This window comes from Bombina bombina, chromosome 7, assembly GCF_027579735.1.
Source record: "Bombina bombina isolate aBomBom1 chromosome 7, aBomBom1.pri, whole genome shotgun sequence".
In the NCBI taxonomy this organism is placed as follows: domain Eukaryota; kingdom Metazoa; phylum Chordata; class Amphibia; order Anura; family Bombinatoridae; genus Bombina; species Bombina bombina.
In genome coordinates, this window is record NC_069505.1 from 441,934,910 (window position 1) to 441,953,546 (window position 18,637).

The window sequence follows — 18,637 nt, forward strand, 5'->3', positions numbered from 1 at the left end:
TCATCTTGAAACCAATTCTGTACCCTTCTGAAACAATGCTCTGAATCCAAAGATTGTGAACAGAATTGATCCAAATTTCTTTGAAAAAACGTAACCTGCCCCCTACCAGCTGAACTGGAATGAGGGCCGTACCTTCATGTGAACTTAGAAGCAGGCTTTGCCTTTCTAGCAGGCTTGGATTTATTCCAGACTGGAGATGGTTTCCAAACTGAAACTGCTCCTGAGGACGAAGGATCAGGCTTTTGTTCTTTGTTGAAACGAAAGGAACGAAAACGATTGTTAGCCCTGTTTTTACCTTTAGATTTTTTATCCTGTGGTAAAAAAGTTCCTTTCCCACCAGTAACAGTTGAAATAATAGAATCCAACTGAGAACCAAATAATTTGTTTCCCTGGAAAGAAATGGAAAGTAGAGTTGATTTAGAAGCCATATCAGCATTCCAAGTCTTAAGCCATAAAGCTCTTCTGGCTAAGATAGCTAGAGACATAAACCTAACATCAACTCTAATAATATCAAAAATGGCATCACAGATAAAATTATTAGCATGCTGAAGAAGAATAATAATATCATGAGAATCACGATTTGCTACTTGTTGCGCTAGGGTTTCCAACCAAAAAGTTGAAGCTGCAGCAACATCAGCCAATGATATAGCAGGTCTAAGAAGATTACCTGAACACAGATAAGCTTTTCTTAGAAAGGATTCAATCTTTCTATCTAAAGGATCCTTAAACGAGGTACCATCTGACGTAGGAATGGTAGTACGTTTAGCAAGGGTAGAAATAGCCCCATCAACTTTAGGGATTTTGTCCCAAAATTCTAACCTGTCAGGCGGAACAGGATATAATTGCTTAAAACGTTTAGAAGGAGTAAATGAATTACCCAATTTATCCCATTCTTTGGAAATCACTGCAGAAATAGCATTAGGAACAGGAAAAACTTCTGGAATAACCGCAGGAGCTTTAAAAACCTTATCCAAACGTATAGAATTAGTATCAAGAGGACTAGAATCCTCTATTTCTAAAGCAATTAGTACTTCTTTAAGTAAAGAGCGAATAAATTCCATCTTAAATAAATATGAAGATTTATCAGTATCAATCTCTGAGATAGAATCCTCTGAACCAGAAGAGTCCAAAGAATCAGAATGATGGTGTTCATTTAAAAATTCATCTGTAGAGAGAGAAGATTTAAAAGACTTTTTACGTTTACTAGAAGGAGAAATAACAGACAAAGCCTTCTTTATGGATTCAGAAACAAAATCTCTTATGTTATCAGGAACATTCTGCACCTTAGATGTTGAGGGAACTGCAACAGGCAATGGTACATTACTAAAGGAAATATTATCTGCTTTAACAAGTTTGTCATGACAATTATTACAAACAACAGCTGGAGGAATAGCTACCAAAAATTTACAGCAGATGCACTTAGCTTTGGTAGATCCAGCAGGCAGTGATTTTCCTGTAGTATCTTCTGGCTCAGATGCAACGTGAGACATCTTGCAATATGTAAGAGAAAAAACAACATATAAAGCAAAATTGATCAAATTCCTTATAAGACAGTTTCAGGAATGGGAAAAAATGCCAAAGAACAAGCTTCTAGCAACCAGAAGCAAGATAAAATGAGGCTTAAATAATGTGGAGACAAAAGTGACGCCCATATTTTTTCGCGCCAAATAAGACGCCCACACTATCTGGCGCCTAAATGCTTTTTGGTGCCAAAAATGACGCCACATCCGGAACGCCGACATTTTTGGCGCAAAATAACGTCAAAAAATGACGCAACTTCCGGCGACACGTATGACGCCGGAAACGGAAAAAGAATTTTTGCGCCAAAAAAGTCCGCACCAAGAATGACGCAATAAAATGAAGCATTTTCAGCCCCCGCGAGCCTAACAGCCCACAGGGAAAAAGTCAAATTTTAAGGTAAGAAAAAATGTTAAATTAAAATGCATTATCCCAAATATGAAACTGACTGTCTGAAAATAAGGAAAGTTGAACATTCTGAGTCAAGGCAAATAAATGTTTGAATACATATATTTAGAACTTTATAAACAAAGTGCCCAACCATAGCTAGGAGTGTCACAGAAAATAAGACTTACTTACCCCAGGACACTCATCTACATATAGCAGATAGCCAAACCAGTACTGAAACGAGAATCAGCAGAGGTAATGGTATATATAAGAGTATATCGTCGATCTGAAAAGGGAGGTAAGAGATGAATCTCTACGACCGATAACAGAGAACCTATGAAATAGACCCCTTAGAAGGAGATCACTGCATTCAAATAGGCAATACTCTCCTCACATCCCTCTGACATTCACTGCACGCTGAGAGGAAAACCGGGCTCCAACTTGCTGCGGAGCGCATATCAACGTAGAATCTAGCACAAACTTACTTCACCACCTCCATCGGAGGCAAAGTTTGTAAAACTGATTTGTGGGTGTGGTGAGGGGTGTATTTATAGGCATTTTAAGGTTTGGGAAACTTTGCCCCTCCTGGTAGGAATGTATATCCCATACGTCACTAGCTCATGGACTCTTGTTAATTACATGAAAGAAATAAGAGTATATCGTCGATCTGAAAAGGGAGGTAGGAGATGAATCTCTACGACCGATAACAGAGAACCTATGAAATAGACCCCCGTTAGGGAAATCATCGTATTCAAATAAGTGATACTCCCTTCACGTCCCTCTGACATTCGCTGTACTCTGAGAGGAATCGGGCTTCAACAATGCTGAGAAGCGCATATCAACGTAGAAATCTTAGCACAAACTTACTTCACCACCTCCATAGGAGGCAAAGTTTGTAAAACTGAATTGTGGGTGTGGTGAGGGCTGTATTTATTTTTTATTTTTTAAAATTCTTTATTTCTATCCAACAGTGTGCACAGAGAAACCAAATTACATAACTTTGCACCACGCAGGGCTAGATATTATACATTTGAATACAGACCATCTATTGACAATAAACAAAACTTGCTACTACCATGCGTCCATAATATATCTGTACATGCCTATGGGCTTTTTATAATTATATTTTAAACAAAAACACCCTAAACATACTAAACAATAATATAAATAAAAATCCTCTCTTAATGTGTGAATATCATCCTTTTCATATCCTTTGGATAAACATGTGTTATCAGTAAGTTAAACAAGAGAGAAAAAAAAAAAAAATTAATTCTCTCTCTCTCCTTACCCCTCATCCCCCCCGCCCGCCTAGCCCTGGAGACCCCTGATTAACTGACCCTGAATTTCCATTATCAATATGGGATGGGCTTGAATAGTTATTCCCTGATTATCTACCCTCCTATCTACTCCACTGTTGGGGAAGGATGCTTTTTAGAATAAGTAATGTGAACTCCGGGGAGTTTTGAATTGGAGATATAAATTGAATTTGTGCAGTTAGTGGCCAGTCCCTGATAAACTTTAGCCATTTGTAGAAAAAGCTTTTCAGTCTATGTTCCGTGCAAGTCTTCATGTTGAAAAGCTCCATTGTCATTTGCAGCTTTATAGTATCTATAAATTCTTTAAAACTAAGGGGTCTTGTAGATTTCCAATATTTAAATATAATGTTACGTGCTACCAGTATTGCTGTATTTATAAGCAATTTATCTGCTTTTGGGGCCACTTCATTGCAGAGGAAGAATACATTAACAGGCGCCAAAGAGAATCTGGTCTGTAAGTATGGCATAGCCACAGACAATGAACAATATCTGCTTTTTCAGCCCTACATTTATAACATTTACACTTACACTCTGTTTTTGCCCATTTATTTATTCTATCCGGCGTCAGATAGTAGTTATTCAACAATTTAAATTGTGATTCCCTGAAACTGGTAACCGACGTAGCTGCTTCTACAATGGAAATGCTATTTTTAATATCCTGTATCTCTATATGTGGAAACAATATATTTACGTATCTTTTGATGGATTCAAGGTGAATCGCCCCCGCTTTTGCACGTAATAGGTTATACCATACTGAGATAGACCTTTTTCCAGCTTTGTACAATTTAAGAGCTGATTCTATTTCCTGCCATCCCCTATCTGTACCAGCTAATTGACATAGCTGATAATAATAGCTTCTGCATTGAAGGTATGCGTAATTTTTTTTTGACACTAGCTGATATTTATACGCCAATTCTGCAAATGTCAGTATAGATGATGAACCATCTTGTCTAAGTTGGAACCAGTTTATTAAACCTCTCTCTCCAGACTTTAAAGATCGGATCATATATGCCCGGAATAAAATCAGGCATGCCCACAATGGGGCTGTATTTAGAGATTTGGAATTGCTCATTCAGGGTTGAACAATATTTCTGCCAAGCCCTGATGATATTCTGAATCGTTATTAACCCAATGACATTACTTGGCATTTTTTTTCTATCGATATGTAGAACTGCCTTGAGATCAAATGGTGATATTAGTTCTGACTCAAGCTTATAGTATGTAACGTAGTCTCCCTCCACTAACCAATCCGCCGTAAATTTAACCATTGCCGCTAGGTTATAATCTTTCAAGCAAGGAAGCGTGAGGCCGCCTTCTTGTCTTCGTTGCACCATCCTGCTCATTGCCAAGCGAGGTTTGGCCTTATTCCATAAAAAATAAGCTATTGATTTATTATATTTTTGGAGGTCTGTCTTTGTTATAAATAGTGGGAGATTCTGTAGTAAAAATAGAATTTTAGAAAATACAATTGTTTTGATTACCATTATCTTTGCTGATAGTGATAGATTGTATCTATTCCATTTTGCTAGAGCCTCCGGCAGTCTCTCAAAAACATTTTCATAATTTAGTCTGTACCAATCATGTGGATTCTTGCTAATATACAGACCTAGATATTTTAACTGCTCTACCTCTTGAAATCCATGGTTAGAGAAGCTGCGATTATTTTTTTGTATCCAGAGTAGTTCTGATTTATTTCGATTTACCTTATATCCAGAGAATTTGCTATATGCATCTATTATATTTAAACATTTTGGTATACTTTCTGGTGTATTATATAGAAACAAGATCAAATCATCAGCGTATAGTGATATTTTTACGCATTGTTTACCAATTCTGGCGCCTACTAATTCCTGTCTCAGGAGAATTGCCAAGGGCTCGAGAGAGATATTAAATAAAAGTGGTGACAGTGGGCAGCCCTGCCTTGTCCTCTTTTGAAGTGTTATATATTGAGATAGTTCAGAATTTACTAAAAGTTGTGACCGGGGTTTATTATAGATTAACTTAACCAGGTTAAGGAAATTTCTGTGCAAGCCAAATTTATCTATTGCCGTAAATAAATGATCCCAGGTAATAGCATAAAATGCTTCCTCTGCATCTAAACCCGAGGGCCAAATCACCTTCACACTTTTTCTTATATCTGTAGTTTTTATTGTAATAATAGTCTAAAGCTACAAGGATACGTCTAATGTTTCTTACTACATTTCTGCCAGGCATGAAACCTGCCTGGTCCTGATGTATAACTTCTCCAAGCACTTTTTTAAGTCTTTCTGCAATTATGGCCATCAGTAGCTTGTAGTCTACATTCAGTAGAGAGATCGGCCTATATGACCCAAGTTCATCATGGCTCTTACCTTGTGAATCAGTGTAATAATCGAGTCTGTGAAGTAATTGGACTGTTTATTATTGTTTATAAAGTATTCATTGAATAATTTTTCTAATGTGCCAATTATGTTTATTTTCATACTTTTGTAAAATTCGGCTGGTAACCCGTCCGGCCCTGGTGCCTTATTATTTTTCAGATTTTTGATGGCATTGTAAATTTCAACTTCCGTTATTCTTTGATTAATTTTATTGAGAGATTCACTCGAGATCTTAGGTATTTTAATTGTTTGCCAAAATTCTACTTTTGCAGGTCCGTCTATTTTTTCACCGGTGTATAGTTTTTGATAGTACTTAAAAAATGCCTGTCTAATTTCAGATGCCTGGGTGCAATGTCTGTCTCCTTCTCTTACACTTGGGATTATGTTTCTGTTATTTTTTATTTTTCCCATTTTAGCCAGGTGTCCCGCAGAAATGCCAAAAGGGTCTTGAAATGTGGATTTGGTTTTCAAGTCTGCAGAAGCCCAGCACTGTTTTAGGAAAATTTCTCTTTCGGCTTTTGCCTTGTTATACTTGTCCCATGTTGTCGATTGGGGATTATTCAAGTACGCATTATTTGCATTCTTCAGATGATTGGCTAGCTGTAACTCACGAGCCTTGTTTTTTTTTTTAATCTTGGACATATATGCTATGATCTCTCCGCGAATTACAGCCTTCCCTGATTCCCATAAAATCTCAGTTTTTTCAATAGATGTAACATTATCTTTTACAAAGTTTTTCCATGACATGGCTAACCAGTTACAAAATTTGCTATTATTACTCATGTATTTTGGGAAAAAAAATCTATTGTTATGTGGTGTCTTTCTAAGTTTTATTTCCATACCTATAATAGCATGATCTGATAGAATGATTTCATTGATTGTAGATACTACATCATATTTAAGGGCAGACTTATCGACCAGAAATAAATCTAGACGAGAATTTTTTTTTAAATGCTCTGGATTCGCATGTATAATTACACTCGTCTGGATGTTGTATTCTCCATATATCGTGTACCTCTAATACTTTTATAAATTTTCTAAATAACTTGGCTTCCTGTCTATATACTTGCATATTTTTCTGCCTATATCTATCTATGGCGGGGTTCAGTGTCATATTAAAATCTCCTACAATTATCAGGTTTTGTCCTCGTTATGGAAAAAGTTTTTTTTCCAAGTTATCCCAGAATTCTTTATCATGTTTGTTTGGGCCGTACACATTACAGAATGACCATGTAATTTTATTTATTCTTATCTGAATTATAATATAGCGCCCTTCTGTATCAATGTCGCTATTAATTGTCTCATATTCTAGATTTCTGTGGAACAGAATTGCCACCCCTCTACTACGTTTTTCACATGGTGTTGCTATAATTTCCTTTACCCAATTAACCTTAAGTTTTTCTATCTCTGGTTTCTTTAGATGTAGTTCATGTAAGAACATGATACCTGCTTTTTGTTTTTTAAGAAATTTAAGGATGTTTTTCCTTTTAATTGGGGAGGTAACCCCTCCCACGTTCCATGAGGCTAAATTCACTCTATCCATATACCTTTAAAATCCATATCTTGACTGATCAAACCATGCAGCAATAAAACCCCTAAAAAGAAAAAGCATGGGGGACCAGGGAAGATTCATAAAAACAAAATGTGGGGGAGAGGGAGAGGGGAGAGGACAAAGGAGAGAGAGAGAGAGAAAAAAAAAAAATTACCCCTACAAATAACACAACCTGGGGTCTGGGGTACGTTCTCCCACAGAACTCCCAAGGAAAAAAACAAAACAACATTATTTATTCCAATTCCTTATTTTTGATGCTTTCGCTCCTTTCTCATCACCCCACTTCTTGGCTATTCGTTAAACTGAATTGTGGGTGTGGTGAGGGGTGTATTTATAGGCATTTTGAGGTTTGGGAAACTTTGCCCCTCCTGGTAGGATTGTATATCCCATATGTCACTAGCTCATGGACTCTTGCCAATTACATGAAAGAAATTAGGGTTTATTTTACAGGTAAGTATTTAGCTTTAAATAGGATTCATTTATTTAATAAGATTTATTTTATTTCGTTAGATTTAAATTAAATTTAATTTAGGGGGGTGTTAGGGTTAGACTTAGCTTTAGGGGTTAATAAATTTATTAGAGTAGCGGCGAGGTCCGGTCGGCAGATTAGGGGTTAATAAGTGTAGTTATGTAGCGGCGATGTTGGGGGGGCAGATTAGGGGTTAATAAATATAATATAGGGGTCGGCGATGTTAGGGGCAGCAGATTAGGGGTACATAGCTATAATGTAGGTTGCGGCAGTGTACGGAGCGGCAGATTAGGGGTTAATAATAATATGCAGGGGTCAGCGATAGCAGGGACGGCAGATTAGGGGTTAATAAGTGTAAGGTTAGGGGTGTTTAGACTAGGGGTTCATGTTAGGGTGTTAGGTGCAGGCTTAGGAAGTGTTTCCCCATAGGAAACAATGGGGCTGCGTTAGGAGCTGAACGCTGCTTTTTTGCAGGTGTTAGGTTTTTTTTCAGCTCAAACTGCCCCATTGTTTCCTATGGGGATATCGTGCACGAGCACGTTTTTGAAGCTGGCCGCATCCGTAAGCAACGCTGGTATTTAGAGTTGCAGTGGCGGTAAATTATGCTCTACGCTCCCTTTTTGGAGCCTAACGCAGCCCTTCAGAGAACTCTAAATACCAGCGTTATTTAAAAGGTGCGGGGGGAAAAAAGACACGCGTAGCTAACGCACCCCTTCTAACGCAAAACTCTAAATCTAGGTGAATGAAAATCAAATAAAAAATATTTATATAAAAAAAAGGTAACCACTGTGATTGTCACTTATAAGGTAATCACTGTGACTGTCATTTATAAGGTAATCACTGTGACTGTCATTTATAAAATAATCACTGTGACTGTCATTTATAAGGTAACCACTGCAACTATCATTTATAAAGTAATCACTGTGACTGTCATTTATTAGGTAACCACTGTGACTATCATTTATAAAGTAATCACTGTGACTGTCATTTATAAGGTAACCACTGTGACTGTCATTTATAAGGTAACCACTGTAACTGTCATTTATAAGGTAATCACTGTGACTGTCATTTATAAGGTAACCCCTGTGACTGTCATTTATAAAGTAATCACTGTGAGTGTAATTTATAAGGTAACCACTGTGACTGTCACGTATAAGGTAATCATTGTGACCGTCATTTATAAGGTAACCACTGTGACCATCACTTATAAGGTAATCACTGTGATTGTCATTTATAAGATAACTACTGTGACCGTCATTTGTAAGATAACTGCTGTGACTGTCATTTGTAAGGTAACCGCTGTGAATGAACATTAAGAATAAGAAAGCTGTGAGTGTCATTTATAAGGTAATCACTGTGACTGTCATTTATAAGGTAATCACTGTGACTGTCACTTATAAGGTAACCACTGTGACTGTCACTTATAAGGTAACCACTGTGACTGTCACGTATAAGGTAATCATTGTGACCGTCATTTATAAGGTAACCACTGTGACCATCACTTATAAGGTAATCACTGTGATTGTCATTTATAAGATAACTACTGTGACCGTCATTTGTAAGATAACTGCTGTGACTGTCATTTGTAAGGTAACCGCTGTGAGTGTCATTTATAAGGTAACCGCTGTGACTGTCATTTATAAGATAACTGTGACTGTCATTTGTAAGGTAACCGCTGTGACTGTCACTTATAAGGTAATCACTGTGACTGTCATTTATAAGGTAACCACTGTGACTGTCACTTATAAGGTAATCACTGTGACTGTCATTTATAAGGTAACTACTGTGAGTGTCATTTATAAGGTAATCACTATGAATGAACATTAAGAACAAGAAAGCTGGAAAATGTACAAGGCTGAAGTTGTCTTCTTATTTAGTCAGCTTCTTATTCTGCAACTGATTGCAATTTGCAAAAAGAAAATTTATGCTTACCTGATAAATGTATTTCTTTTTAGACATGATGAGTCCACAGATTTCATCCTTACTTATGGGATATTCACCTCCTGGTCAGCAGGAGGAGGCAAAGAGCACCACAGCTGAGCTGTATATATAGCTCCTCCCTTCCCTCCCACTCCAGTCATTCGATCGAAGTTAGGAAGAGAAAGGAAAAGCCAAGGTGCAGAGGTGTCTGAAGCTTACAAAAATTAATAACCTGTCTCAGAGAACAGGGCGGGCAGTGGACTCATCGTGTCTAAAAAGAAATAAATTTATCAGGTAAGTATAAATTTTATTTTTAAAGACACGATGAGTCCACGGATTTCATCCTTACTTGTGGGATACAATACCAAAGCTATAGGACACGGATGATAAGGGACAAGACAGGAAACCTAAACAGAAGGCACCACTGCTTGAAGAACCTTTCTCTCAAAAACAGCCTCAGCTGAGGCAAAAGTATCAAATTTGTAAAATTTAGAAAAAGTATGAAAAGAGGACCAAGTTGCAGCCTTGCAAACCTGTTCCACATAAGCTTCATTTTTGAATGCCCATGAGGAAGCTACAGCCCTTGTGGAATGAGTCGTAACTCTCTCTGGAGACTGCTGTCCAGCAGTTTCATATGCAAAACGTATGATACTCTTCAGTCAGAAAGAAAGAGAAGTAGCCGTAGCCTTCTGTCCCTTACATTTTTTCTGAGAAAACCACAAACAAAGAAAAGACTGACGAAAATCCTTAGTCGCCTGCAGTAGAAAAAGCACGGACCACGTCCAAATTGTACAGAGTCGTTCCTTCTAAGAAGGATTAGGACACAAGGAAAGAACAACAATCTCCTGATTAATGTTCTGATCAGAAACAACCGTAGGAAGAAATCCTAATGTAGCACAAAAAAACTACCTTATCGGAATGGAAAGGTAAGGAGACTCATACTGCAATGCCGAGAGCTCTGACACTATACAAGCAGAGGAAATAGCAACAAGAAATAAAATTTTCCAAGATAACTTAATATCGAAGGAATGCATAGGCTCAAACGGAACCCCTTGAAGAAGTTTAAGAACTAAATTCAGACTCCATGGAGGAGAAACTGGCCTGATCCTGACCAAGGCCTGACAACATGAATGTACATCCGAAACATCCGCCAGATGCTTCTGAAACAAAATAGATATTGCCGAGATTTGACCCTTTAGGGAATCAGACAATAAGCCTTTCTCCAAACCCACTTGGAGAAAAGACAACATTCTAGGAATCCTAACTCTACTCTATGAGTAGCTCTTGGATACACACCAAAGAGATATTTACGCCATATCTTATGGAAAATCTTTCTAGTTACAGGCTTGCTAGCCTGAATCATGGTCTCTATGACCGAGTCAGAAAAACCCCGCTTAGACAAAAATAAGCGTTCACTCTCCAAGCAGTAAGTCTCAGAGAAACTAAATTAGGGTGAAAGAAAGACCCTTGAATTAGAAGGTCCTTCTTCAACGGAAGTCTCCACAGTGGCAGAGATGACATATCCACCAGATCCACATACCAAATCCCGCGAAGCCAAGCAGGAACAATGAGGATCACTGATGCACTCTCCTGCTTGATCCGAGCAATGATCCTAGGAAGATGCACAAACGGAAGAATTTGGTATGCTAGACTGAAGGTCCAAGGAACTGCCACAACATCTATCAGTTTCGCCTGGGAATCCCTGGACCTTGACCCGTATCTCGGGAGCTTGGCAGTCTGTCGGGATGCCAAGAGGTCTAATTCCGGCTGACCCCACCTGAGAATCAGACTTGAGAACACTTCCAGTTGGAGTTTCCACTCCCCCGGAAGAAAAGTCTGCCTGTTCAGAAAATTCGCCTCCCAGTTGTCCACCCCTGGGATATGGATCGTCGACAGACAACAAGAATGGGCACTGCATGTGTGAGCTACAAAATCTTTTGAACACTTGAGGGAAAAAATTCTCAATCCCCTTATGAAAGTTCTCTTTACAACATAGATGAACAAGGAAAGAGATTGGTAGTTGCAATAACATAAAGGAGACACTTTGTATGGTCTATTGATTCACATATGGATGAGAGCCAAATAAAAAAATGTAACATCTTTAACCGTTACTGTTTCTTTAAATTCTAAAGAGTAACTTCTTTATTTAAATTGGCTGCATAGGAAAAACAAGAGGCAGATAAATGTAAACCCCCTCTGCAACTCGGCTGAACCCAGCTGTGGCGTCTGACAATCCTTCTATGCAAATTTGTGACTCAGCTGAAGCACTTTCATTTTAATCGCAAACACTGACATAAATTCTGAGGTCCTTCCGATAACTGGAAGCATTAAGAAAAAAGGGTGCTGTTCCCCTGTTCCTTCCGATAACCGGAAGCTTAGGAAGGAATGCGCAACTAAACTGCCGCCAAATAAGCTCCGCCCCTCGTGGGCGTTTAAAAGGTTATCTCAAGGTCGCCATTATTGTCTTTGCTAAGTTACCGGGATAAATAACAAACCGGGCAATCTTTCTCCCTTCTTAGGTAGTTTAACTATTGCCATGGAGCTTAATATGTTAAATTAGTAGAACAGTACCGTTGCATGTAATTCGCATCCTGCAATAGAGTACAGACAAGCTCCGCCCTCCGTGGGCGTTTCAATAGTCAACTCCCGGTCTTTTAGCCATTGATATGGGAGAAATAACTGACTGAGCCGTTACAGATTAGGAAGCTGCATGGTCCGTTATCTAACAGAAAAAACACCCTAACACTGAGTCTCTGGATTACAGTACATCGAACTCCTTTGATAAATGTTAAAAGGGAATCCCCCTCACACAGAGCTTGTGCATTACAGCTCATATGAAATCTCCCGGTCGGTTACCTATTAGTGAGAACCGCCAGAAAAGAAGAGTCACAATTACCCCAGTGCCTTCCATACTGCCCAAGTAACCCCTAGCACGCTAGGAGAATATATTTCTGCAACCCCTAGAAGGAGCCCATTATTACATGAGGTCTGAATATAGAAAGTAAAGTGCTCCAACTTATTCTGAGTTTTCTTACCCCCAGAAATAAAGTTAGCACTTACCTCATCTTCTGCCTGGCAGCACGGCAGTTTCCAGGTGTGAGAGGTCCTCTCCCTCCCATGGACCTGCAATTAAACAAGATTCCTGAGTAAATACACCTCAGGTTTTCATCAGTATAAGGGGAGCAACAGAATATGGGAGGCGCAGTGAGAATTATGTCCCACAAGTTCCCATTGCTTTAAAGCCACCAAAAGCTCTACTGTAGAGACTGATATGGACTACGGCTACACCCTAGAACAAAGCAGTACATCTTGCACTACTTTAAAAATAATAAACTCTTGATTGAAGAATCTAATCTAACACCTCACTTTACCTCTTCCGATCACCAACGTAGGCAAAGAGAATGACTGGAGTGGGAGGGAAGGGAGGAGCTATTTAACAGCTCTGCTGTGGTGCTCTTTGCCTCCTCCTGCTGACCAGGAGGTCAATATCCCACAAGTAAGGATGAAATCCGTGGACTCATCGTGTCTTTAAAAAGAAATAAAGATTTATAAACAAAATATCTAGCATTATTTTTAGTTTAAATAAATAATACACTTTCCAAAAACCTAAACAAACTTACATTTTATAAAAAAAAATCATCTTATATTGCAATAAACAGATGGCAAACATGGCACAATTTTGAGTAACTGATATTTTAAAAGGGTTAAAATCCTGTGGGCCACTCATTTTTATGTGGATATATACAGGGCAAGAGCCCCATCATACAACAGACATGTTAACAGCCTGGTCCAACGCTCTTTATGGCAAACAAATTGGTGACAACCTTGTCACTTCATATTTTTTGTAATCCCCCAAAAAAAGAAAACCCCTATTTGGCACACACTTAAACACATAGGTAGAACCGCAGAAAGGGAGCAAAAAAATAAAATAAAACTTAACTTTTACTGTCAAATCGTTGAGGCTCTAAGAAAGCCCAGGAGAAACGTGCGTTAGGCGTTCGCCTGTCTGTGAGTAATCTGGACATGGTTATACTTTATTTGTGTGCGCTCTGTGATTGATATACAGGTAATTCTGGTCATTCCTTAGTCACTGCAAGCCGTATCTTTTTCACAATAATTGTAAGCAGCTGCCTACCAAGAGATTGTCTGATAAGCTCCACCTTTCACCCACATATGTGGGTAGCACCAAATCATAGTCAGTAGTTTATTAGGGATCTTTTTCTATCTCGGTGGACATCTTACAATGGGCCTCTGACAGTGTTGGAATCTGCTTAATTTTGCAAACTTAGAGCCTCAACGATTGTTGTCTTATCTTGAAATAGACAATTGTAGTGTGTTTAATCCAGATGCTCCAATATTTGTATTTTAATATTTGACAGTAAAAGTTGTTTTTTTGTAAGGAATATGAGTGTATGGGTTATAGATGGAACCATAATTTGATGAATAAGGCAGTTCTATACCTATCTCATTGATATACACTTCATATATTTTACCTTTTCTGAATTAGTAACTGATATTTTAAAAGGGTTAAAATTCTTTGGGCCATTAATTTCTGCATGGATACATACACGGCGTCAGAGCCGGATTGGTCAGCCGGGATACCGGGAAAAATCCCGGTGGGCCGCCGGCTGACAGCTCAGCTGGGCTGGCCTGGACTCCAGGGCTCAGAGTCATCTGCAGCTGCTGCAGAAGAGCAGCAATTTTGATGTGCAGTGTAACTAATATATTTGGGTTGTTACGTTACTGACTGACTCTCAGATCCCTGCTCACTCTTACTGTGTGTAATTAAACCAGTCTAAAAACAATCCAATATTAACCCCCTCTCTGGCCAAGGCCGGTCCGCAGCGCTACGCTACCTTACTAAGTTACCGCAATGCATGAACGCAAGCCAAGCAATCAGACTGATCTGTCTGACTGTCAACCACACAGGCAGATCAGTCTGTCACTGTATGAGGGCGGCCAGGGAGGGACTCAGAGAGTAAGGAATGCGGAGGTGGGCCGGGTCGGCCCGGCTGCAGCTTACGTGACCCACGTGACATATTGTGGAGGGAGCCTCAGCCTGGGAGTCTGGGGCGCTACCAGCCAGGCTGGGGAGCGTGAGCATCAGCAACAAGCCTATTTGAGCTTCAGACAGTAGTTGGAGGAGGCAGCCTGGAGGCCATGTATGGTGTGGGGTCACACACGCAGAGGCAGGCAGGCAGGCAGGCAGCCAGCCAATCCATTCCAGCCAGAGAAGTGAGTATAGATTCGGAATCAGTACTGTCAGTCTGTCTCAGACTCTCTGTGAAGTATTCAGTGTCACTGTCAGACAATGAGTGAATAATAGAAATACCACCACCAGCTCGTGCAGACGGTGCAGCATAATTATAAATGTATGTAAAATTTAAATTATTAAAATTAAATTACCCTTGCTGTTTAAAAATAAAAAAAATTAATAGTAGTATTAACTGCTCAAATGTTATGTACTTAGTTTTGGCATTAATGGCATTGATTATAATACTACTACACCATCATTGCTGTGTGTGTGTATATATATATATATATGACTCATTGATCTTGTTTTTAGCCCCCATGATTTCATAATCCCCCCACTATATATATATATATATATATATATATATATATATATATATATATATATATAAAGACTAAGTGAATATAATGCAAGGAAACTGATGAACAGCCAGCAGTGAGTACTATGTTACCTTATAAGGTAATCACTGTGACTGTCACTTATAAGGTAACCACTGTGACTGTCATTTATAAGGTAACCCCTGTGACTGTCACTTATAAGGTAACTACTGTGACTGTCATTTATAAGGTAACCACTGTGACTGTCATTTATAAGCTAACCACTGTGACTGTCATTTATCAGTGACAGTCACAGTGGTTAAATTATAAATGACAGTCACAGTAGTTACCTTATAAATGACAGTCACAGTGATTACCTTATAAATGACAGTCACAGTGGTTACCTTATAAGTGACAGTCACAGTGGTTACCTTATAAATGACAGTCACAGTGATTACCTTATAAATGACAGTCACAGTGGTTACCTTATAAATGACAGTCACAGTAGTTAACTTATAAATGACAGTCACAGTGATTACCTTATAAATGACAGTCACAGTGGTTACCTTATAAGTGACAGTCACAGTGGTTACCTTATAAATGACAGTCACAGTGATTACCTTATAAGTGACAGTCACAGTGATTACTTTATAAATGACAGTAACAGTGATTACCCTATAAATGACAGTCACAGTGGTTACCTTATAAGTGACAGTCAGTGGTTACCTTACACATGACAGTCACAGTGATTACCTTACAAATGACAGTCACAGTGATTACCCTATAAATGACAGTCACAGTGGTTACCTTATAAGTGACAGTCACAGTGGTTACCTTACAAATGACAGTCACAGTGATTACCTTATAAATGACAGTCACAGTAGTTACCTTATAAGTGACAGTCACAGTGATTACCTTATAAATGACAGTAACAGTGATTACCTTATAAATGACAATCACAGTGGTTACCGTATAAGTGTCAGTCACAGTGATTGCCTTATAAATGACAGTCACAGTGATTACCTTATAAATGACAGTCACAGTGGTTACCTTATAAATTACAGTCACAGTAGTTACCTTATAAGTGACAGTCACAGTAGTTACCTTATAAATGACAGTCACAGTGATTACCTTATAAATGAGTCACAGTGATTACCTTATAAATGACAGTCACAGTGGTTACCTTATAAATGACAGTCACAATGATTACCTTATAAATGAGTCACAGTGATTACCTTATAAATGACAATCACAGTGATTACCTTATAAATGAGTCACAGTGATTACCTTATAAATGACAATCACAGTGATTACCTTATAAATGACAGTCACAGTGATTACCTTATAAATGACAGTCACAGTGATTACCTTATAAATGAGTCACAGTGATTACCTTATAAATGACAATCACAGTGATTACCTTATAAATGACAGTCACAATGATTACCTTATAAATGACAGTCACAGTGGTTACCGTATAAGTGACAGTCACAGTGATTACCTTATAAGTGACAGTCACAGTGGTTACCTTATAAATGACAGTCACAGTGATTACTTTATAAATGACAGTCACAGTGATTACCTTATAAATGACAGTCACAGTGGTTACCGTATAAGTGACAGTCACAGTGGTTACCGTATAAGTGACAGTCACAGTGATTACCTTATAAATGACAGTCACAGTTTTACCTTATAAATTACAGTCACAGTAGTTACCTTATAAGTGACAGTCACAGTAGTTACCTTATAAATGACAGTCACAGTGGTTACCTTATAAATTACAGTCACAGTAGTTACCTTATAAATGACAGTCACAGTGATTACCTTATAAATGAGTCACAGTGGTTACCTTATAAATGACAGTCACATTGATTACCTTATAAATGACAGTCACAGTGGTTACCTTATAAATGACAGTTACAGTGATTACCTTATAAGTGACAGTCAGTGGTTACCTTATAAATGACAGTCACAGTGATTACCTTACAAATGACAGTCACAGTGGTTACCTTATAAATGACAGTCACAGTGATTACCTTACAAATGACAGTCACAGTGATTACCCTATAAATGACAGTCACAGTGGTTACCTTATAAGTGACAGTCACAGTAGTTACCTTATAAATGACAGTCACAGTGATTACCTTATAAATTACAGTCACAGTAGTTACCTTATAAGTGACAGTCACAGTGATTACTTTATAAATGACAGTAACAGTGATTACCTTATAAGTGACAGTCAGTGGTTACCTTATAAATGACAGTCACAGTGATTACCTTACAAATGACAGTCACAGTGATTACCCTATAAATGACAGTCACAGTGGTTACCCTATAAATGACAGTCACAGTGGTTACCCTATAAGTGACAGTCACAGTGGTTACCTTATAAATGACAGTCACAGTGATTACCTTATAAATGACAGTCACAGTAGTTACCTTATAAGTGACAGTCACAGTGATTACCTTATAAGTGACAGTCACAGTGATTACCTTATAAATGACAGTAACAGTGATTACCTTATAAATGACAATCACAGTGGTTACCGTATAAGTGACAGTCACAGTGATTGCCTTATAAATGACAGTCACAGTGATTACCTTATAAATGACAGTCACAGTGGTTACCTTTTAAATTACAGTCACAGTAGTTACCTTATAAGTGACAGTCACAGTAGTTACCTTATAAGTGACAGTCACAGTAGTTACCTTATAAATGACAGTCACAGTGATTACCTTATAAATGAGTCACAGTGATTACCTTATAAATGACAGTCACAGTGGTTACCTTTTAAATTACAGTCACAGTAGTTACCTTATAAGTGACAGTCACAGTAGTTACCTTATAAATGACAGTCACAGTGATTACCTTATAAATGAGTCACAGTGATTACCTTATAAATGACAGTCACAGTGGTTACCTTTTAAATTACAGTCACAGTAGTTACCTTATAAGTGACAGTCACAGTGGTTACCTTATAAATGACAGTCACAGTGATTACCTTATAAATGACAGTCACAGTGATTACCTTATAAGTGACAGTCACAGTGGTTACCTTATAAATGACAGTCACAGTGATAACTTTATAAATGACAGTCACAGTGATTACCTTATAAATGATAGTCACAGTGGTTACCGTATAAGTGACAGTCACAGTGATTACCTTATAAATGACAGTCACAGTGGTTACCTTATAAATTAGTCACAGTAGTTCCCTTATAAGTGACAGTCACAGTAGTTACCTTATAAATGACAGTCACAGTAGTTACCTTATAAATGACAGTCACAGTGATTACCTTATAAATGAGTCACAGTGGTTACCTTATAAATGACAGTCACATTGATTACCTTATAAATGACAGTCACAGTGGTTACCTTATAAATGACAGTTACAGTGATTACCTTATAAGTGACAGTCAGTGGTTACCTTATAAATGACAGTCACAGTGATTACCTTACAAATGACAGTCACAGTGATTACCCTATAAATGACAGTCACAGTGGTTACCTTATAAGTGACAGTCACAGTGATTACCTTATAAA